Source organism: Liolophura sinensis, chromosome 1 (assembly GCF_032854445.1).
Source record: "Liolophura sinensis isolate JHLJ2023 chromosome 1, CUHK_Ljap_v2, whole genome shotgun sequence".
Taxonomy (NCBI): Eukaryota; Metazoa; Mollusca; class Polyplacophora; order Chitonida; family Chitonidae; genus Liolophura; species Liolophura sinensis.
Genome location: NC_088295.1, coordinates 73,885,931 through 73,909,518, shown reverse-complemented (window position 1 = coordinate 73,909,518; position 23,588 = coordinate 73,885,931).

The following is a 23,588-nucleotide window of genomic DNA, read 5'->3' as shown; positions in this document are numbered from 1 at the left end:
AAAAAATTCTCTTCAACCCTTTTTCTTGAATCAGACCTTTTATTTGTAAATATTGTTACAACATTAAGCGTGTTATATTTTGGCTATTTTAAATTCTGCGGTTGTTTTATTATAGACAATATATGGTTTTAAATTTAAAAATTTTCCTGAGTTTAAACGTTCATATTATATACACATACAAACATCCATGTTAAAGTCATTGATGACAACATTCAAGGTTTGGCTGAACGATATTGCTGATACACGTCTTTGCTGAGAGTATAGAATATTAGTAATAATACGGGTGTTCTTTGGTTCATTTCCAGCCATTACGACACTGTTAAAAGATAACAATGCAAACCTATATAGATGTACAACATGGGCAAAGTTTGTTGCACTGACACTTAAGCAAAATGAGAAGCACAGTTAATCGCAATCAGCAACCTCTTTGCTTCATTTTTGAAATTGTTCTATCAGTAAAAATACTGACTAAGAGCCTCTACGTTTCAAGAATTTCAATTACCCAACAAATTTTATCATTTTAAAATCGCCACAGATGACACGTGTTATATTTTTAAATCCAAATCCGATAGAACTATCGTGTAAATGAAGTTTTCACAATTATTATAAGAGCTATTGTTCTTTTTTGTACACATCTCAGGTTTAATATCAGAACAATCAGTTATGATTGCAATAATTGCATATAAATATATATTTTCTCACATAAGTTTTTTCATCGTGACAAGTATTGGTGTCACAGGCGCCTTGTTTAAAACAAATCATCGGTCTTAAGCACATAAAGCGCGATCACAGACTAACAGCCAGTGTTTTTACCACATGTTCAGGCATTTATGTTGTTGTTTTAGAAACAGCGCTAATTCTTGCCCACAAAGTTGTGAAAGTGAAGTATGTATTTGTCATCGTATATTATTATTTATGATTACCAATAAATGTTAACTTCAAGGTTGATCTGGAAATGTTCCAAGTTTACAGTTGTAAAATTTCCAGTTGCAAAATTTCCAGTTGCAAAATTTCCTTTCGGTCCCCAATTATCTTGTATTCTTCTTTAGTTTTTGCAAATGGTTTTACGTCAAGTTTGTCGTTCATTAAGCACCTTTAATTTCTAGGTGCTATGCAATATTTTGGAACCAACATAAATTTGCTTGCAAGTTGCATTGTCAAAATCACACAGTCTGTAATATTTACATTATATGCGCAGTTTCGAGTTATAAATCTATGGAAATAAAAAAACAGATGCTTCCAAGCACCGGTAAGATGATCTGAAGTACCTACCTGAGAATTTAGCATGCACATGATTTCCACGCTTTTAGAATTCGGATTGTGCTAGAGTGATGGAGTAAAATCTTTTAATTTTAGCGGTATTTGAGGCGCTTTAGCTATCACTAGAAAATGTAAATTTTTTGAAATGTCGTCTCAATGAAGGTAATCTATGAGATTTAGAATTGTGATTTGTTTCTCTCTTAACGGACGGTTTTGTTTGCGGGGTAAGAACTTTGGCTCATTTGTAGACAAGTCAAGGATTGAGCAGCTTCCGCAAATACGACGGCCAAATTATGATGTTGACCAGGGCGCCTCATACACGATTAGCCCCGGCCTATAGAAGGGCTTTCGCCAATCTCCCCTGCCCGGGACAAGCCTCCGCTGCAGGCAGACAAGCCGCTCACGTAACCTTTATATTTACCGTATAGGATGTGTTCTGGCCGTACAAGGCTTGCTCCATCTCCCTCGAGAGATTCGATCGAGTCCGCATGGATCTACTTTCAAATTGGTGCTTAAATCTGCGATCTTAAAAATCAAGTACATACTTCATGTGACACTTTAAAGATATCTAACAAATCTCTGCATTTTAAAGGAAATGTCTAAAATTCCAAAATAACTCGATTGTTTATGTTGTATTTATTTAAATAAACTCGCTATCCACCTTTACACTAACTATTTATCTAAGCCATTTTATTATCTCTGTCATATGAAAATTCTTTAAAAAGGGATAGTTTTTACTTTAAACACACAGTAAGCGTCTGTTGAAAAAATTATTGCAATAAACCTAGAAAATTAAAACAAATCCTTTTAATATTAATTTTTACAAATTCTAACCATACAGCTCGTTTTAAATAACATATATTACATGTAAATATTTACATTTTAAATTTTCTCTTCCAGAGACTAAAATTCTGCGGATATATTTGTCAAAAAGTTGGGATTTCAGATGATGTTGATTTTAAGCTGGTAATGTCAACCCCGAGAAGCGAACAGTGAGGTATCTAAAACACTCGCTCGGTTCTACAGGGTAAAAACAACCAACCAGATATGTGACCCATAACAACAGAATGAGTAAGACAATTTGTAAGTTATGCCTCAGTAAGAAAAACATTGGTTTACAATTTTCCATCGCGAAAATTGCATACAAAAGTAAAGTAAAAAGGAAAGCCTACGTATGAAAATATGTAGCCTTTTTATATAGACAGTTTTTTGTCTCCTTGCTAAAACCAGCTGATTAGGTATACAAGTACAGCATCTATTGGCACGAAAAATTACAAGTTTTTGTGCTGTTTTACTGTAATGTGTCGTACTCACTCTAGCGGCTTGCCAGTTTCAAAACAGAGCCCCACAGCCATTAATGAATCAGCTACAGTGGGCTGTCTTTCAAGGGTTTAGCCTGGGTTAACAAGAACCATGAATTTCAACAACCAAAATTATACGACCGGCGGAAAATCGTCTTCGCAATTTACTCTGCTTTGAGTGAAAAGTTTTAACCAAGAGATGATTAACTGGGAACATACTCCTTGGTTGGGAATAAGAACGACGTCTCACGAATCGTTTTACCCACCCATATCGTGTTCATTTTGAACCAATACAATGGCCATTAACTAGGCTAAACATAGGTTTACATTCGTCCAGTCCTGGGGGGTTACCGAGATCCGAATGGTTGTTAAAACTGAACAAGTCCCCAAACACCCGCTAGCCTCGGGATTTGGGCATTGATCTAGATAACTCGTCCATTGCACAGAACCGCGTTAAATTTTTATCAATCGTACAAAAAGAAAAAAATAACGCAAATAATTCTGTCATGTTTTTTTCTTTTATCATTACTTTTTATTTGCGTTTTGTCAAGCAAATGTATTAAAGCTATTTCCCTATATAAATCAACATCACACACTACAGTCAACTTTCAATAATGTAAAATGTACAAGAATATAGAATTTGCCACGAAAAAGGAAAAAGGGTTTAAATATAGCCAAAATACTGGTAAGTATAAAAATAGTGGATACCAACTGAGCAAACACATGACGCACATTCACGCGAAATACTTTGGCCAATAATATTGATTACAACCTGTTATTTTTGGATTATGTTAAAATAACGAGGGGAGGTAACCTATTGTCTACAAAATAAAATACGGACTTCTCAGCAGAAGTGGATAGTTTTCGTAATATATTAACTTAAATTCTTAAACGTCGCTGATGGATGGAGAACTGTTACAACTTACTACCATACTGGGTGACACCGTGACTGTCATGCTCTATAGAACCACCATCTATTGGTGGATTTCCGCTGTTCATTGGTATCGTCTTTATGTAACCGTGCTTAGTGATTGGTAGAGTAACAAGCCGGTAGTGGGGTAATTGACTGATGTGCTCCAATCAAACGGCGTGTTCTATTTCCCACTTGGCGCAGGTCTTTTGTGTCGGACTTCCGTCTCTAACAGGCCAGATTTCCCGCATTGAATACGGAATCGTTCACGAGTTGACAGTAACCCACTGGGAATATCTATAAAGTTCCTTGGCTACAAAATGAATATTCATTACATTGTGTTGTGAAACTTCGTGTCTCTTTTGCAACCAACATACTTCCCAGTGCGTGACAAATCTCCTTTAAATCGATTGGTTAATCTTTCTGCTGTGATAGTGTTAGAATCAAAGAGTTTATTTGAGCCAAAGATGAATCCAGAATTTATGAGGCCTAAATGATTTTAATATACAAAGTATGGATTAATACGCGACCGTAAAACCCATGAAATATAACTGCTCTTTATGGTAAAGTTTTATGTGTGATTTGCCAGTCTGTTTAGGTAACAATACTTCAAATGCAGAAGAGCATATAGCCTCGATCCACGTCGGTATTATCCTGGGGTTTTCAACAGAACTCAGCAGATATAAGCGTATGTATCACATCTGTGCGTCAGTCATTATGTCCATTTTCAAACAAATATTGCATTTAAAGCCAGCGGAGGAGAAAGCAGTGGCTTGCCATTTAGAAGAAACCTATACCGCAGCATTGTACGACGCCTGTTATGTAGGCATGCAAACAGTTTTATATACTGTATGTTGCTTAGTCACCCGAGTACATGGTAGGAGGCATGTGTGAATGGAGTCATAACAAAATAACCATCAACTACCCGACAAGGAGCTCGCTTACGACTATGACAGAAACATTCTTTTCCTCTGCTATGCTTATTATGCATACTTACGTCAACGACCACTGATGCAACTTCACGCGTGGATGCGCGAGACTGGCTCATGTGTGCAAGGGGAGATAATTATAGGTTCATTCGGTTAATCAGCAGCAGCGCTTGTGTGTCCAGTGTGATGCCTAAGGCTAAACCAGACTTTTAAGACATTAGATAATAAAAGATGTCCCATTCATTAGAAAAAGCCACCTAGTTTGAACAGCAATATATGGTTTAAAGTACGCATAAAAGTGCGATTAGTTTGCTGTTACTGCTGTTAACACCGATAGCAATCTGCGCGGGTCTTTCTATTTGTGTTTCACTTAACTTAACAAAACGCAAATAGGCTTCAAGATTACAAAGAGACCCAGCTAAATATTTGAAGATAAGCTTAGTAGGTGTATGTAAAACTGGCACCCATGGTCCTTAAGCCCGTTTATTCTTTATTTAAATGTTGAGAGCACAACTATTAAAAGCAATCGAAGCTTAATAATGTGGCTAACAAGCTGAATACAACGGAGAAATAAAAAATTGCCACTGGCGTTCTTCTTCATAAGGGCTTTGCAAATTACTGTACTGTTTGGAATTAATAGTAATTTAATTTAACATCTGGGAAGATATGAACCCGAAAATCAATTCAAAACACAACAACGTGCAATAATTGGCATGCTAATTAATTAACTAATTACTCCAGGATATCTTCTTTACCAATGGCGCTCTGTTTTTAGAGAGTTAAGTCAAGATGTTTGACTTGGTTATGCTCCGTATTGTATGCGGGCATATAACATACTCCAGTCTTAAGGCGTAAGTGTATATAGACTCACGTCCCATTATCTTACACTGGTTTAAAAGGTTTGAATTAGCCATAAACAATTACATGGCACCCGCCTACTATATAATTATTTGTGCAGGGTGGTATGCGATGACTATTTGGAAAGTGTTTCCAAAAATATTTCAATCGTCCAAAGACCGGAGGGCTGTAATTTGAAAATGTACTTTCAACTAAAAGAAAATATAAAATGGTAAATATTTCGTAACTGGAAAAATGTAGAGTTATGTCACGGCCAAAAGGTTTTAATTTAAATTGTATATCGGTAATGCCTAGCACACACACACGTACACACAGGTCATGCGCGCCCTATATACCAGGTGACCAAACACAGATGTTAGAAGGATGACTGAAGTTGAAAGCGCTGATGATGGGAAAACCGTATGTGAGGAGGTGTGGTTTTTGTATAGTTCTCACCAGATGCTGGTTGTGAGAGTAGCAGACTCATGGGATATACCACCAATTGGTCACCTGCACAAGTTCGGCAAACACCGGTCTGTAATGCACTTATTCCATGCCTTTTGTATAATGATTTCTGCTGTATAAAAATACACACACTTTTCTATAATGTTTCTGCTGTATAAAAATACACACGCTTTTCTATGTTGGCTGCTCAATAAAAATACACGTTCTTTTACACAAGCTTTGATTTTGAATATATAGAAACGTATCTGGTTTGAATTACTTCTAAAAATTTTAACTTTACCACCTTATGCATTTTATCATGAACCTTTGATTTTTAGAAATATAAATATTTTGGTATGTATAACAGCTGCAAACTTCGACTACAGTTTTTACCATTGTATGCACTTTCTCATATTGTTTTGTTTGAAATATAAAAATGATTTTGGTCTGTGATTAATAGTAAATTTCCATTTAATTCTTATCGAATACTTTATAAAACATGTTAAATGAACATAAAACACCAGATTGGGGTTAACACTAACACGTATATCGCCCCATATTCCCCTAAGGGAAACTCAGCGTAACGCTCATCGCCTAATTTCTATCATTTATACGTCAACCCTGATTTGTTATATTATGTAAGATGTCATAAATCAAAGCGGCGTCTACAACCAAGCATTGGCAAAATAGGCCAATTCAGCCAAGTGCCACTTTGTCAAATCACCGACGGCACCGCAATAAAAGCTTCCAATCGTCTAGTTTATCACCATACACATATCACTAGGGCTTTTTATCATTTGGCCAGCGCTGGCTTTTGTTTTTAGCCCTAGGAGAGGGCTTCTATCACGGCAGATAGCCACAAGGTGTTGCACTACGAATAATTCATTTTTCGAAATCAGCCGTTTTACCGCTTGCTGTCTTTCTTCCCGGGCCCCTTTATACTATCAGCGGTGAAACATAAAAATCGCATGACCCATATAAACAGAAGACAATTCGGATTCGAATGTATGAGTTATGAAGAAATGATATGAAACTGTTAAACCTGGCGTTGTTGCTGCGTAGATATCGGAAATATTAAGGTCATAATTCAGCACAATCTCCATTTAACGTGCCACAATCTCCTCACATTTCATTTATGCTCCAAAATATAGGAAACTCAACACGGCCAATTTGAGAGAAACATTGGCCATTCTATTCTCCCCAGGAAATTATATTTTGCTGTTCAGCTAAACCCTTTGGCCGAACTGTTCCCTTTATGGTCATTGTTCGTGAACCTTGCTGCATATCCCAAGATAAAATGTACAAGATAATCCGTTCAAAGGAAAGCATAAATACCAACACACAGAAATAAGAACAGTGTACTTTGTATTTATTTTTTTTTCAAAACTCCAAGAAAATTATTGTAATCGTTTTCGTGCGATGTTCGTGCAAACAAAACATCCGGAAATTGCGTACAGTTCATACAGTTAATGAGATATTTAATTTGAACAGTACGGTCGTTTCCCCCTTTATCTTCATCTAAAAGGTTTCATGTTAGGTACATTACACATCTATATATGTTTGCATGGAAGAAAGTTTGAAGAGGCTGGAGGGTTGACGTGTAGAGAGAGAGAGAGAGAGAGAGAGAGAGAGAGAAAGAGAGAGAGAGAGATAGTCAGTCGTATCGTAAAGGTCAGTAGTCAGCGCGAGACAAGCACCAGGCTATCTAAGTTTAATCAACTCAGATTAATAATTAACGGGAGAAATAAAGCATAATTAGCCGCAGCGCCAATTCGCAGTTGGTATGCCATCTCGTTTTTTCTTCTTGGTGGCAAGTGCACTGTCTGACCAGAGATCACACCGAGTATATTTTAGAACACAATAATTGATTTCACGTTTTTGTCCTCATATGAGATATTTTTCCCCATCGCGCCAATACAGTTCTTGTTCCATGCAATCACATCCCAAAAAGTACTTCTGTATACTCCAGTCGTGTTTAATAAAATTATGAACTATTTAAGTGTTTAATCCGCGGATAAATATTTAGTCACTTGGGCTAAAATTTGTTCGAAATAGTTTATTGGTATTTGACCAGGCAAACGATTTAGCAAGATATCGCATGGGGCTGAGAGGAAAATCTCACAGGGACGAAGTCGGTGTTTAACTCGTCATGTCGAACATGTGTTTAGAACAGAGAACGCGGTGGAATAAATAAATCTTAAACTTGTATACACAGACGATGTGGCATTTGTCAGAGATGCTCAAAGTAGATGAAGACAGCAGAGACCGACTTGGGGGAGACCCAGCCTATGACTAAAGACCAGATCAGGGAAAGTATTGGTGCGAGAAAATGACATAAACAAACACAAAACGCCAGCGTGTTCATGAATCCCTAACTCTCCTTTGAAGAGAAGGCCCTCTCCTTCTCCAATTTTTCACGCGTTCCTGTCAGTACCTCGTCATCTTCCAGAAAAGTTTTCCAAAGTTGAAAGACAAGACAGGTCTGGTCGCTACCAGGATCATAAATCAATGTTCTTCCTACAAAAGCACGTCAAAAATACAGGTCGTTTGGTGCCAGTGTACCGCTTAATGAACACTTTCGCTATACTATAAAGCAATTACGTAACTATGCTTCATTATCGTAAAATAATACTGAGGTATAACTGCATCACTTTGGATGGAAAAGGCCGGGTCATCTTATAGCTAAATGCATTAAGTTATCACAATGTTGATAACGCCGTCCATCTTAACGTGTCGCCAAAACTGATCCTTAATGAAAAGTGGACCACCGAGGTAGAAGTATTACCATGTGATACAAAAAATACGACAATGTCTTTCAAATATAATTTATATGGTAATAGGGGATGGACCAAGGCGGCAGTTTAGCTAGACAGCCTTTTACGGCTCCCCGATTGGTTGATAGAAAGTAGGGAGATTTGCGACTCAACTTTCAACATAAATCAGCTCGCACACATACTCTTCAAAGTACCGTTCAATGATGTAAAATGTACCTGTCAAGCTGGTGTCAGAATTTAATCTCATCTTACCTCTTTTTTCTTTCATAAGCTTCGTGATGTTTCATGATGAGATAATCTGCTATTAGCCAAATGAATGGCAGTTTGCGCAACAGATAAATATTAAATATCAATTAAGTATTTTTGCAAGTGGCTGTGCACTGCAGCGTGATTTATGAGGCAGCCTGCACAGAAGGGTGAAAACATGACACGGTTCTTACAAACCTTGCACCTAGCAACACTGCCTTTTGCTAAATGGATAGAATATAACAAAAGACGTTCTTACAATTTACCAATTACAAAAAAAGCTTTCTTGTTTTCTCCTAGCTTAGAAAAGGAAGTTATTTTAATATTAATTTTCTACTCCCATGTCCTTGAATACCGCTATAAGAAAAGCAAGGCGAATTATGAATTCACTGCAGAAAATTATTTTAAAAAGCACAGGTAAGTTTAGTAGTTATAACTTGTGTAAAGTTTATAGCTGTAACAAAATTGTACAAATAGTATTTTTTCGAATAAAATTTTGAATGCAATATTTTCTGTGGTATATATACATAGCATTCCCACAAAAACAACACTATGTAATGAGACATATATAAAACAAAATGTCATTATTGCCTTTCCATGTGTTTCATGAAAAGAAAGAAAACATTTTTCTTTACAATATATATATATATATATGTATATATATATATATATATATATATATATACATATATATATATATATATATATATATATATATATATATATATATATATATATATATATATATATATATATATATGTCCTTGCGTGTGATATATCTGGGAGAATGATTTGCTAGCTACAGCTAGTGAATTGTACAATGAACTAAAACTCTGGTGACTAACACATCATATTTGTATTTAAACCATTAACGCGTTTCGTCTCTTTTGATACTTTTCAGAATGGTTCCATTTATATATCTAATTGGTCAATATGTGATATTAAGTTGAAAATGGCACATTTTAATGATTTTGAGAATGAAAGTGTCACGATAGACTGTACCGATCAACTCCTTACAAGGCAGTTTGGGTTTGTTAATAAACCTGTAAATTTTGTCAGACCCACTTTTTTTGATGTGTATTAGAGAGAGGAGAAATAAATTGTATATGTTAATAGAATTTGATGCAATGCAAATTTTCTGACGAATATGTTCCACGCATAACATCAAGTAGTTGTGTTTGATTTTTATTTAACAATTGACAACCGTACTTAAAGCGCAAATACTAAATATCATTTCTCACAAGAATTAAAAAAAAATTGTTTTGTCCGTATGGAGAAAATCTAACTTTCTGTAGTGATAAAAAAAAATAATTAAATATATAAATAGAAAAGATAAAGAAAAAAGCTACCGATGTTTATTGGATTTGATCGAAGCGACAAAATCACACACGAGTTCTTGCGAAAATTGGGTAAGAGTGCTAACAATGCACCGCAAATCTCAAAAGGCAGAGGTCGTAAAAAACTGCTTGCCAGTTATGTGGTGTTTTTGTTGGCTTTTTATTCCAGTCGGGAGTCAACATTTATGGTTGGTCTCGGGGCGTCAGAACAGCGTGCTTCTGATCTGCCATAGATCCCCTGTCAATCACTGCTCTCGTTGGCATGGAAACGACTGAGAGGCCGGTTGTCTGTTGATGGTGCAAACAGTACAAGACAAAATCCCAAGTTCTTGAATTTCGGGGTTTAGGTTTGGGAGATTTCCCCCTTGTGGCCTGACTTCCAACCCTTTATGACAAATGTGACCCACCACCTAAACCTGTACTACTTCAGATTTTTGCAGAATCACAGAAGTATGAATCAAAAATAAAAAAAATAAAAAACACAAGACGAACCGACATGACAGTCCATTTATCTCTATTTCATAAGATCATTCTGTGTTAAATTTCGGTCCCACACCAATCTCTTGGAATTTGGTGTTACATTACATTCTTGTGGGTTAATTTTGTTGTTTTTTTTTTCATATAGTTTGACAACAATTTTCAGATATGCCATTTTAGAGTATAAACGAGACAAAAAAATAAATTCAATATGGATAGATAAAAAATAGTTTGCCAGGCGATCAAAGTTATGGTTAAACTTTTCTGGAAAATCCCCCTTTTTTTATTTCCATGTAAGTTCATTGTTTCAACAGAACGAAAAAACTTTTAGAAAAAAAAAATGCCTAAAACGGGATTTCTTCCACCCGGATTTCATTTGTGTTAAATATTTAAAATCAACTGAGAGTCCAATTTTTGCCTTTTTGTGGACAACTATCCTCATTACCGAGGGTGTCCATGATCTGTCTTTTTTCTGCACCATTTAACCTATCCGTAGATCCTCATTTAGCCTATTATTTTCATCCCTACAGACGCAATCTAAATCTTCGAAAAAACACTAAGACTACGGTGAGATATCTAAATATTTAAATGTGTTCTTCCTTAAACATGGGCATTTCCAACATTTTCAGCAGCCGGTAGAGTAAAACCATGGATTGGTCCAGCGTTTTTCACTGGTGCATTTCCAAGTATTCACAAAGTTTTCTATAAAAAAAAAAGCCCGTGGTTCAATAAAACTGAACAATTATCTATTAGTATGATTAGGATTTTTTAACTGAAGACACGTGGAATCAAGACCCAATCACGGCAGCTTAACATTGTACCTCTGTGCTTTAAGCTTCGCGACATAGACAGCAATTCGCCATAATATGCTATGTGATCCGCACGAGCAAATTGTGTTAAGTTCTGCAGAACAAGTATGCACAGTTTTAGCAGGATAAATATATCTAATTTATCCACTACAGAGAAAATAAATAAACATTATCTTAAATCAAAACCCGGTGGTAGAACGCATATATGGGAATTACCAAAATATAACCATTTCACACGCAGATCTTTCGTGATTTTGTGTCATTCTGCAAAACCTTTCGATCTGCACTCTTCTGAAATCCGAGATGACATTTCCAGTCAGGGAGGATACTGCTTTATTTGCACTTTACTAAAGGAAATTATTGATTTTTTTGCCGTTTCCACGTCGTGGAATTCGAGGAGAAAAAGAACGCAATCGAAACCCAGTGGGCTACAAAAGTAATTTTTCTACTCACCCAGTGGGTATGTCGTCAAGGAAGCCTTTATGTTTACATACAGTTTTGGTCCAGAGATCACTATAGTAAACGGTTCCCGGGGTATCGTTTTCATCTCTATAGCTACATTCTAATGAAACAAAAAGCTGCCATTAAAAATAGCTCACTGATTGCAGACATGAATTGGCAACAGATACATAAATCATACGGAACAATTCATCCTAGGAATGCGACATTTAAAAGCATAAACCTTTTTTCTCTTTTTCTCTTTTATTTTTATTTATGTCTTTGTTTACTTTTCCTTAAACTTTCATATTCTTTGGTACTTTACATAGAGACAAATAAAATTGTTTAAATAAAGTATAGCGGGTGTTGTTGTGCGCTAATTCTCATCAGACCGACAGGAAAAGTGGTCTGTTCACATAGAGAATAGAAAATCGATCGTGTCGCCAGTATTGATCAGCTCGCTCAATCTACGAGGGTAATAAGCATGGAAGCCAGTGTAGATTCTTGGCTAATCTGACGCCGACACAGACAGCGGCGCTGTAGCGCGATGCACCTACAGAGGCCGTACGAAATTAACTTTTTTACACGAAGATAGATGAGAACAATAGATCGCCTGCCACCTTATAAATCCAAAGGGGTTTCAAGCGACTTTAGCGAGAGCTTCCGATTTCAGGTGACTTGAAATCAATCAGTGTTCAGTTAAATAGGAAACGAAGTCACCCGAAGGAGACTCTTCTCTTCTTCGTCTTGTACATACTCTGTCAACTTTGAAGTTTATGTATAATTTTCCGTCAAAAAAAATAACGTTTTAGTTAAAGATATTGCATAATTTTTCTTAGATTAACTCAGGATGAATAGGAAAATTAATAAACATGGCATAAAAAGACAGCTAAATCTGAATATTGTTGCAAAGTTGTCATCAATGCACACGAGCAATTTTAACTTACATAATATCGCATACGCTACAAATTCAGCGAAACCAAGGTAACCAACCTTAAATATTATTTTTGTCTTATACACCTATCGTATGTCAAGCTGAAATCGTCGAGTAGTATTTGGGTTTTTTTTCTCTGAAATGTATTTTTAGTGAAAAAATTCAATATTTATATGTCATTTAAAAGGAAGAAAAATGAAAAAGGTCTTCATAAATTAAACTCTCTGTCATCCATGACATGAGGAATTGCACAATCAGAGAATATTACTGGGTAAATTGATCCATGTCATACTCTAATTAACCAAGCATGGGGACTTTAATTCCGCGAAGATAAAGGTTACATATAAGTCTAGATAGGGTCTAGGGCCACCTTGTTTAGACAGATTGACGTTCCAGAAATTTGGAAGTAATCAGTTCCTCATAATATTACGCCTGATCTAAGACTACCAAGCTGGCATGAATGCAACAAAAGAGAGGCGGCATGTGAACCCGGGGAAAATGGTGTCCACTGCACATGTTGTTGTCCATTGTGAACATTAAATATAGCCTAATGAACGATTAAAGATTATACTGGTTATAATATGTAGTTTAAGTTGTGATCTATCGTAGCAGGTCAGAGTTTGTAACATACCGATTTGAAATCTAGTTGAATAGGATAGGTAGAGATCACGCGCGAAATCCCTGGCAAGATGGCGACGTACCACAGTTCGGCAAGGGGGATTTATTCTGACGCACGCTGAAGAGAATTAGATAACGTGGAGAGATGCACACTTTGACAAGCCTGAAATAAGATGCCCACATTCAATAAACGAGTCACAGGAAAAAAGGGACTAGAAGTGATTACGGAATCTGCTGGCTGTGTGTTCGCTAATGGTGACAAAAGACTCGCCCTGGCAAACCCAATCACTGCCTTCTATCACTTGTAGTTTTTTATTTCTTTCGTTGTATCTAGTGATTTGTTCTGCAAATCTCTCCTTCTCGTCGGTTGCTCTGCGTGCTTATTATCATCTTAATTTCTGAAAACACGGAAATGTTTCATAAAAGCAATTTTAAAAAAGCACAATTTTGTTTCTTACAAAATTGCAATATAAGTCGACTCTAGAAACGGCCATAGCCCACAAATTTAGTGAACTAGTTTAAGGCCTCCCACCGAAACGACTATGACTTGTGGTGTACTCGATGACCTACAGTAACTTTGTTTGGGAGGCAGTCCGATATCCGGTCGGTTGTATATATCTAGGCCAGCAGAACCTAATTGAGTTCAACCGCACATCAATCTTGACCGATGGATGATTTTTTATGTGGGGACCTTTTGTGCTGATAGCACCAGAAACAGTAGATGAGGGTCGTTTGCCATGAGGAAGCATAAGGCAGAGACTAGGGGTAAGGTCATTCCGTCAAACAGAAATTAATCATCGGTCTTTATATGCAGGGTATTTTATTCATAATATTATTGCCTGAAAGAATTTGGGATTTTCAGAAATCCTCCAACAATTCCTTCTGATGTATTGAATCACGCAGCTGATCCTATTTGTACCTAATTATCTTATTTAATCAATGTCACAATGTCAAAAAAAACTGAACAAAAACGTATTTTTTAATCAGTCAATACCTCCACTGTAACACAAAAACTAGCTAGGTATAAGTACTGACCTTACGAAACTGATTACTCTTATACAAAGGCCAGCTAGTATATGCAAAGACATGTGTACACCGATTCTTGTGCTAGCCTGAGTTATCTGCCCTTTGGCCGTGTGGCCCGGTCGACAAGGGAATAAAATCAATGAGGAAAAGACCTGACATGCAATGAGAGAGAAACCATCAGTTTGAAGTACAATACGGGATACAGATTCCTTCTGCCTTGGTGGAATACAATTAGAATCGTATAAAACCAAATCAATAGCTTCAAACGCCACAAATGTTTTTTTGGTGAACCCAATATCCAGTATCACAAAAATGCGCGGCAATGGTACGTTGTTCTTATGCATGACTCGGCAAAGTTTGGAAAATTCTGTAAAGTGTTTAAAGGCGCTGTTTGGTGTGCAAGTATTCCTAACAAGGCAGGTAATTTACAGCCGGTGCTACTTCTCCAATTCTACGCTCCTTCCTGACAACTTTCCGAATTTAAGGGTGATAAACTAAATCTAGAACGTTAGCGGGTAGCCACAAGCGCTCTCCAAGGGCACCAAATTGATTTCTCTATCACCCTTTTTAGCAAATTTCTTCTGGGGTTTTAAAGTTGGGGGAGATGTCTGGACCGAGCAGGCACGGCCACAATCTCTTTGGCTACTTCCATTCAATCTTTCAAATTGTTCGGTTTACAAAACTGCACTATAGGGTATAGAGCAAAGTCCCTCGTATGTCCATCGACAAATTGCTTTGCCATAAAACCAATTGAAGTGATGGTCAATTTCGTTAACAAGATCTTTGTCCTTAAACGTATCGCGCTGGACAACTTACTACCTGGTAATTTCTACTAGTTTTGATATATTTAAACTCATGCAAACTCATTGTCTGTTAACATGTAGGCATGTATGTGATCTTTTGTAAGGAAAAGTTGGAGCCATAAGCCCTTTTTAATTACCTGCAGTGTAAAAACAGAAAAGCTTCCCGCTATTGTGTTACGACGCAAGGCTCTCGGAGATGCCCGCTTGTGCAAAACATCTGCTAAGAAGTAATTTCATAGAGAAAATGCTACTTTCTTACCTCGGTATGGTGAAGAAAGCTAATAAACCGGGTGACTGCAGATATGTAAAGACACAGGAGACGGGTGAGGAAGAGAGCTGTGTTTAACACAACCATCGGTGACATGCTCCCCAGGCATTGTTGAGAAAACATCGGGTATTACATCATAACAGACAATCCTAACTGTCTTATTATACAGAGTATTCAATATGGATGAGGCGAGTGGCCTAGCACAGCACTCCATAAACACAATATGACAGCTTATTCTATGTTCTGACACGTGGGTGATCCAAATTATTGATGGATACATATTTGTCATATATGCCAGACTGAGGAAATATTATGGTAAAAACTGCTCAGGGGTCAATGAAAGCAAGACGCCGCTGTCTGTGGCATTGTTACCTTGTTAAATATAATATTTAATGTATCGCCTTATGTTGAACTGAACGGCTCGACAGTAAAGCTGAATTAATCGTTTTTTTCTCAATGTTTTTCGCCACATGCAGCATGTTTAAGAGTTATGACAACACGTGAGGCATAGCTCATATCCAATTAAATGTTTTATTCATAGACGCCTTTTTAAATTCATATTTACTTTATCTGTTATATTATCTCCCAATGTTTAAGATGTTCATTTTTGCAAATCTCTCTGCCCGTGTGTAAAGGGTTTTATTCTCACTTAACCCTTACAATTAAGACAAAAGCTTTGATGAGGTCATCATAACTGTCATCCCCTGTGCATTTTATAGAACTATATGAATGAAGGACAAATGCTAAATAACTTAGGAATGCATAAAATTATGTAATCGTTAATCTGGTTCAATTTAACTGATTGAAAATACTTTGTTATGAAATATTATATAATTAATTATATGTGTCACAGTAGAGGCTGAAGTGTTCTTATTGCCTTGAATATGACTTGCATTAAGGAACTCAAGGACTCTGACGTTTTAGATTAAAAGCAGCCATTACCGATTTCCGGATGCATTTATCGATACATAAAATATCCATGCATAAATGGTAAAAGCTAAAATCGCTGACATCGAGAATTACATTGAGGACCAATAATCAAGGGGAACAACCCAAGAAAACTGACTCTTTGTCGAAACTAGAAACACATTGAGGATAACCCTGGTAAGATTTAGAGATCGGTAGTTTACATTATTTGGGAAATGATCGACTTAAAACGCCCCGTTCAAAGTTTACGCTCCAGTGGTATACGAGTGCCAGGGTTTAAAAATCCAAAAACTCAAGTTTTAACCATACATACTGCTATAATACTCCTTCTGTATGTTAAAGTAAAAATTTGTCAATATGTACAGATTTCCAAATAAATTGTTTCGCTGCTGTTTTTCTTGGTAGCCAATTTCGTGTGTTATCATCGTCAGAAACATCAAGAAACAATGTAGAAGAGATTCTGTATAAGACGGCTCCTTCTGTGGAGACAAGTTTATGTTGATTCGGCGAGTGAGGTCAAATAAACCTGGTTTCCTGGTTACTAAAAGGTCAATTAATTAGTTCGTCGAGTCCGACTCGTGCATTCTGGACAGTTTTACGATGATTTTACTGTCCGGCTGCCAGTGGCGGCACTTTGAAGTCAGATTCCAATACTTGAGATTGATTCCACATCAGCGCCATCATTGGGAGGTCTTTGGAGTCAGGGGTCAGGGGTGTAAAGGTCAAGATAGCCAACAAGCGATATTGTTTTACATAGGGCCTGCTACCATTGGTCACACATCACAGAGTTATCTTAATTAATCGTCGGACATTTGCTTCGACTCAGCCTGTTTTTAAAGCCATCGCGGACTTTATGCCGGCCCGCTAACAAACAAACTAATTTCCATCGATTGTGTAGCAGACGCGATTTCATGTGACTTCTTATTTATCTGTTGTCTTTTGGGGGGGGGGGATTGCTGTGGTAGATATACCTTATAATGGGAAAACTGGAATACTGTGTTTGTTGTCGAAACCAAGATTCAAGATGACCATTGGAATGCGCAAGCTGCTCTCTTGACAGCATCTTAAGGTTGTGACCTCGTAAATTATTCTATAGCTACCGTCTTTGTTACTTTCTTTCGACTTTGCTCCACCAAATCCGAGCTGTGTGGTAAACCATCCGGTGTTGTTTTATGAAGTGTGAAGGCGATAAATATACATCAAGCGTATACCAGAAGAAGATAACGGTCCTATAAATTCATCTGTCAAAATAACCTAGAACAGACAGTGTTCGTCTGGACATCAAGCACTAGACGCAAGCCAAGAAGTCCGCAATGACCCCTGAACCTTCCTTGGCGATTACAGGAGAAATTTCGCCTTCTTCGCGACGAAGCAAACCAATGGAGAAAAATTGACAGATATTCCCATTGTACTATGACAGAAAATATTTAGTCCATCATCTAAGAGAATATCAACCGCTCCTTCTAGATAACATCAGTTCACCATATTCTATCACGCCACATAGACTCACTTATGGAAGTTGAGACTTCCATGCTTGAAGTTAGTTTTCCATCTTGATGAGTTAGTTTTGTTAATGTAAATAATGAAAATTTTCAATGTCCACTGATTCTTTCGGTGGTAGAGCCATTTAGTACAGGTGAGAAAAAAAAAACAGATAATATTTTATTTAAAGGTGTGCATAGAGAGAAACATAATGAAATTTTCTGAAAATATATTCATGGGGACGCAGGTAGCACACAACATTTGAAACTATTACATCAGTTAATAACTACTTAAATAACTCATTTACTTCTATATAACACAAAGGGCTAAATCAGTATGGCTTGAGAAATATGTAATTTTCACTTTAAGCCAATGATTTCCTTTTAATATGAAACATTTATTTCACTTTGTCACGCAATACATGTGTCGGTCTAGTTGTTGTGGGCAAATAGGCTAAATTCATCTGTGACTAAATGTTGCATCCGTGATGCATTTGGTAAAATACTGCGCTAATTTATTCACTATGGGTTGTGTGAGCTGGTGAGCCAGTGTGTTTATGTTTGTGAGAACATAAACAGACTTATTGTCTCCCCTTGTCCGTGGAACGTCAACTCACAACTGGAATGCTAAAGCACTGAGAGGAAATTCACACACGGATCAAACGCGTTTGACCTCAACCTGTTTTCCGCGGAGGAATAGTCGATAAATCAGGGTAAAAGGCCTGCGCAGCAGAGACAAAACTCTACTTGGCAGTGCGAGGAGTTTGCTAACGCATAGTAGCATAGAAGCATAGTGTTACTATATTCGATTAACATTTTCTAATGCTTATCGAAGCTCGGAAATCGACCTATTTCCTCTGAAGTTACTTATAGATACACAAATACAAGAGGGTAACTTGTGGTCATGGGGGTGAATATAAAAAAGTTCAGGCCCCTTTAACTAATGTAAATTATTTTCGGATAAAAGTGTATAAGACACTTTATAACAATGCAATAAAATTTCAGACAATCCAACATTCCTACTGAATATGATATCAAAATTCTGAGAAAAAATGCTTTCGGGTTATTTTTAAAATAAAGATTTGTCTTGAAATGTAACTCTAATTCACAAATAACGAGATATATCATATCCATACAAGATCTGACGATAAGATATATTTTTATCTACAAATCTGAACATATCACACAAGAGACACTGATCAAAAATAGCTTTGATACAAAAAGAGCGAGATTTTAGAGCTGCACAGCGTTTATTATTGTTCAGTGAAAATATCAGATAATTGTAATTGTGTTTATTGTTAAAAAATTCTTGTCAATATCCAATTAAATCTATACACAGAGTGTATAATGTAGCTAAAATTGCGGTTTGTATAGGTGTGCATGCACTGTTTGACATGACAAACTGTTTGACCCTACATATGATCTCTGCACAAGTAAAAGTCTGACCACAATTTAAATATTATACCTAGACTCTGATAAATTATCCTTTATGGTGTGAATGGGTAATGGGTAAAAATAAGCGTGATTAATCGATTTTAGTCAAAAAGATTTCACATTACATTTATAGAAGAGAAAATATACAAATGAATACTTTTATCTTTCAACGTTTTTCACAAAAATCTGATACATTTCATTTCTTTCTAAGTATATGTATTTATTGCTACAATTAAAAAAAGGCCTGATATATTTTCTATTTCCTACAGAATTTATACACTGATATACATAAATCCACTATTACCCTATTATTTATTGTGTTTCCTTAACAAGCATGAATAATGTAATTGTAAACAACATGATATTTCTCTACAAAACAAGGTTTATTATTTTCACTCATGTTCATTTCCCTCTCTGTAAATCGTCTAATCACAACTAATAAACAGTCTGTCCATCACGAATTCAAGTATTACTCTACAATATATAGCATCGTACCAAATCATACAAGACTCTGCGAGACAACACTTTGAATTTACCACTGTTTTCGGCAAAATAATTAAAGTAACAGATATAGGGATATATTTTTACCAAACAATAGTTATCGAGGGATGGTTTGTATAATTCAAGATCTTATATACTTTCAAAAATTATTCGTTATTAGCTTATGTTAATCAAAAAGTCATTTTTAGATTACATGAGTCAACACATGTATTGTACTGTATCTGTGTAAACAATATACATGTTCATAAAAATTAGGGCTTTCGTAAATAAAGGGTTTTTAAAATCATGGGAATATTATGGTAATTTATAGCACATTGTATTTGAAAAAATCACAAAATCAAAACCCACGAGTTGAATTTAAACTCTTCAAGACATTATTTAAATAATACCTAGAAAAAGAAATTGGTTGCATATTTATTAAAAGTCTGTTTTGAAAGCACGTTTCTGCTAGAGTACATGTTCATAGATTCAACGCTTCTAAATTATTTCTGTTTTCCTTTTAGATGCATTTGCTCTTACTAACATCGGATGTACGAAGTGATATCAGGGACAAAATTAGTGGAAGTGATTTTATGAGTTGATATTTCGGATATGAGTTATAAGCTGGATTGCGCACGCATGTGATACCGAATTATTTATTTGGTAATTTTGCAAACATGAAATGCATTAGATATACAAGTGCAATGGACAAAAATATCATGTTGATATGTATATTACCTCCTTATGTTAATATACAGAGATAAAGTGTGAGAGATAAAGTCTTCTGCAATGTCCGTGTATAAGGGTACCATGTGAAAGAGTATGATGATGAGTGACAACGTTAATGAGATATGATTATATATAATCCCACAAGTATCAGCCAGGCTGTGTTACAATCGTGAATTCCCCCTACTGTGTATTTGAACAACACACCTGATAGTCTAATCATAAATCACGACTCTAGGGCCGGGTCCTACACCTTCGGACAAAACGATGACCCACACACTTATACCCACAGTGATTACATGTACAGCCGGATATGAAACCAGAGACCCTATAACTCTGACCCACGCATAAAACACGTGTTAAATTAGAGGGAACTGAGTATAGGGCTACAGAACACGGATTTCTGCTAGATATTGACACAAAACCCGTCCCGGTGTGTCTTACAAATTGGCTTATTCACAAGGTACAAGATCAAAGATATTCCTTTTCAACAACAACTTTTCTACCCCAACTGCAAGCTATATAAGAATAAAAGAAACAAAATTTTATAAAGTAAAAAATATGTAATGAAACCATGTGTAGCGTTGACTATATTCTGAGCTATTTGATGTCATTGAACTATCCAAAACCGTTGGTGACTCATCATACGTTAATAGCGTATACGTTAATAGCATCTTATATGTTTCGTGATGAATGACTATAACACACTACATATAATCCGTTGTGTAAAAGCTTTACAACAACAACATACCTTAATCGCTGGCACAAATTAATTAATCATATCGGTTAACAAATCTTACATTATGGTTAGACAATCTAAGCCACAGCTGTATGTAAAATGAAAAGACAATTTCCTTTTTCCTATTCGATCTATACAACAGTTTTGCAGAGGAAAATGAAGCGGTTAATGAGTCTGTTTTGTGTCATTTGAGAGTATTAACATGGAGAAACTGAAATTTTCTTCAGATTACGAATGAAACATTGAAATCAGGAAAACATTTACACTTGCGATACAAACAACCGATAGTCAGCTCGTAATTCGTTAGTTGCTTACACTTTGTTGAGGAAGCACCACTGGCGAGTTGTGATAAGTAAGTGGTACCGGATTTGCTGTGATTGGGCTGGATCTTGTTGGGGAATCTTATTGGCTGCAGTAGCTTACAGATTTGCTACGATAATGTATGCGGATACATTAAGGCTGGCTGATATATTAACGCGTCTGGGAGGAAGACATTGCTTCTAAGACTACGAACGATGCACTTGATGAAATAGATCTGATAATGTAGCTTGAGTGTAGAGCTACACTAACACGAGCAACCTAAGGCACAATGGTGGTGAAAGACAAGAGTGTAAGAAGGCATGCTTACCCGAGTGAATTTCCAAGGGTTCGTTCGGTAAACATTCTCCGCCAAAGCCGGTATACTGATGCGTATCACTTCCGACTCGCATCGATGAAGTATATCTAAGGAATCCTTCAGTCCCTAACAAACCAAACACACAGCTTCGAAGAGACACCCGAGCTGCAACGATTCGCCTAACTTCGAAATAACAAAGAAATAAAGGCAGCCATGAGCGAAACCGGCGTCCTTTTGATTAATCCTTTCATTATTTTTCTTCAAAATGGACCAGCCGCTTGATTGTGCAGAGTTGACCTTTGATCTGAGCACCACGTGGTTCCACTCCGCCAATCAGTCGCCGCGGAAAATTCACCCCGGGCTATTCGGCAGGGTAATAAAATCTCCCCTAGCAGGAGGCCGTATCACATAAAACTCATAAAACTCTTTAAATATTGCGAACAGAATTTTTCTTGTTCGTGGCAAGGTAAATCATTATGACACAGTCAGCACTATAAATCAACTAGAGAATGGCAAACGCACAAGTACCTAGCAAGGCATGGTTTCGAAATAGCGAACCAGACGGGCAAATCACAGGCTTTGCAAGACTGCCAGTGCAACATCCTTTAAACGTTCTAACAAAATACCTGGGCAATATGAAATGGGGCAGAGGTATAATGTGAATGAAGCGAAAGCTACATGACAACGTTTGATTCAAGCCCAAGATTATGCCCACCCGAAATGAGTTGGGAAAAGATAGGAGACTATATGACCGATCACCCATCGGCCGCTTACTATGTGAGCGCTATTTTATGAAATGAGCACTTGTGTTGGAAAATTTACAACACAGCGTGATGAAAATGAGCCTAGCCTGGAAGACAAACACTTGAAGCAAACATCTGATGCAGTAAATCTTATAAGATGATAGGTTTATTGGCATAGAAAATGCAGCGGGCCGCTAAGCAGAACCAGGGACCAGTTACTCAAAACTATGTTAAAGATTTGAGACCAGTATCAACTTTAAATCTGACTAGCTTTCCACTTTCTCTGAAGTAAGCTTAAAGCTCAGATTGGTTTGGCGATTTTAGTTAAACACAAATATACTGTTATAATCGTTTGAAGGACTGGTCCAGAATACGATTTCCTAAAGGCTATATACATGCAGGCCTATAATATCTGCTTCGATTAAGTAAACTGCGATAAGCGTGTGCTAGAATATTCATTTAGCCACAAAAATAAGCCATCATGCAAAGCTACGTGTAGAATTAGATTAGCTTAGCAGTCTAACAGCATAACAGCTTTTGTCAACTGGGGTAATGGAAATATTACTAAAATGTGAATATTTCATCGTCAGATAAATTGTTTTGCGTTCTGATTTCTGATTCTGAATTCTGATATAATTGTAAACACTAAGCTGCGGTGTTCTATGTCTTTCCTGACAAAATCTCTGAGAGCACGTCCAATAAGGAATACCTTTTTTACAAAAACGGAATTGAACATGGCATCCACAATAAAATGAACAGACACCATCTTGTAATACTATAGTTTTCCTTGAATATATCAGCTCCGTTAATAAATAAAACATAATTGAACTATGTAATACAGTAATGGCGAAAAACTTAATCTGTCACTGGCAGAGGTATTCAAAGGAATAGTACCATGGTTAGCAACCATGTTATTCTTAACAAAACTGGAACTAAAACACCGCGAAACTCATACCGAGCTTTATGATGCTTTATATTTTCACAGAGTTCTGCAGAGAGAGGATATAGATTTGAAAGTCACAGAAAGGCCC